This window comes from Trypanosoma equiperdum, assembly GCF_001457755.1.
Source record: "Trypanosoma equiperdum strain OVI genome assembly, contig: ctg_523, whole genome shotgun sequence".
NCBI classification, from domain to species: domain Eukaryota; phylum Euglenozoa; class Kinetoplastea; order Trypanosomatida; family Trypanosomatidae; genus Trypanosoma; species Trypanosoma equiperdum.
In genome coordinates this window covers 1-1394 of record NW_027124447.1, presented here as the reverse complement: position 1 = coordinate 1394, position 1394 = coordinate 1, and positions in this window count along the sequence as shown.

Here is a 1394-nt window from a genome sequence, read left to right as displayed (position 1 = left end):
GGACGCCGCACGATCCTCTTTGCAGCATTCAGTCTCATATTTTCATAGCGCGTGCTGCTTAAAGTCTGTGCGTGAGCATGCAAAATCCTAACGAGGTAGACGATGCATAACACGAGAGCTGTCGTAACAATAAATAAATCATAACTTCTTTGATGAGAAAAACATTTATAGAGTGCTATAATGGAGTAACACTTAAAAGAATAAAACTATAAATGGGTATGTAACTCTAATCACAACATGCGTAAACAGCAAAGAGAAAAATTAGAAATAAGTGTAGATAAATTAAAGGTTTTAAGCGAGTAAGGAAAAATATCATTAAAAATAACAGAGATGCCAAGCGAGAAATGATGAGCACCTTCACAAAATCAGTTATAAGGCAAAAAACTAAAATTCAACAGTGTCGAAGAGATCGTCGCCGATGACTTATTTTTTGCATTAAAAATTACAGTAGGAATTACTTTGCGCACAGAAGGAGGTACACTACCAAGAGATTAGCGTCTGTTAAGGAAAAGTTTATAGGTATAATTAAACTTAAGTTTTCAGGAATGCACAATGCACTTCCACGGCGAAAAATGAGACTCCACTGGGTGCTTGAAGACACTTTTTTGTCTTACGCGAATAAAAATTGAGAGCATAAAAGGTTTCAATACTAATAAATCAATAGGTAGACAAAATTTACGGGGTGGTGGTATTTAGGGTAATCAACTTAATTTGAAAAAAAAATCACAAAAACACGCAAATGTAAGTGAAGTAATTAACGAAGATGGTAGAAACGTCTTTACTAAGCTAAGTTAACTAACGAAAATTAATCGTTGAAGCGAGGACTCCTGGGGCGTCACTGGTTTGATTATTTTCGCAAGCGCTGAGCCGCAACCTGTTTAAACAAGTACTGTGCGGCGGGGTCAAACCGTTTTCTATCCTATTCTTCTACGTGATAATCATAATAATACTGTTGCGAGAAGGCATCGTTAAATGCATTGCTAGTTTTTTTTTATTTGTTGCTTAAGTTTGTGATAGAATTATACGGTACGTACCAGTGTTACGGACTAGAAAACTGATATTATCGCCTCTTACTTACTAGAAATTCCCACTATTAAGCTTTAAATTTTTGTTGTTTTGTCAATAACTGTTTTGATAACCTGTCATTGTGGTATTGCGTGATTTTAAAGGAAGATATGAATTACCTTAAGAGAATTCTTAATACAAGCAACTTGGACGGATAGTGAAGGTGAGTTGTGCCGTGAAGACGCACGCAGTGTGCTGTAGCAAGACTGACGGCGAGTATTTGAGTTAATTACATGGTCTTATGGGGTTCTTCAGCCACAGAAAGCATGATATTTTCAGTCGGGGAGATTTGAGTATGCGGGAACAGGGAAGAGAGATACCGGACAATT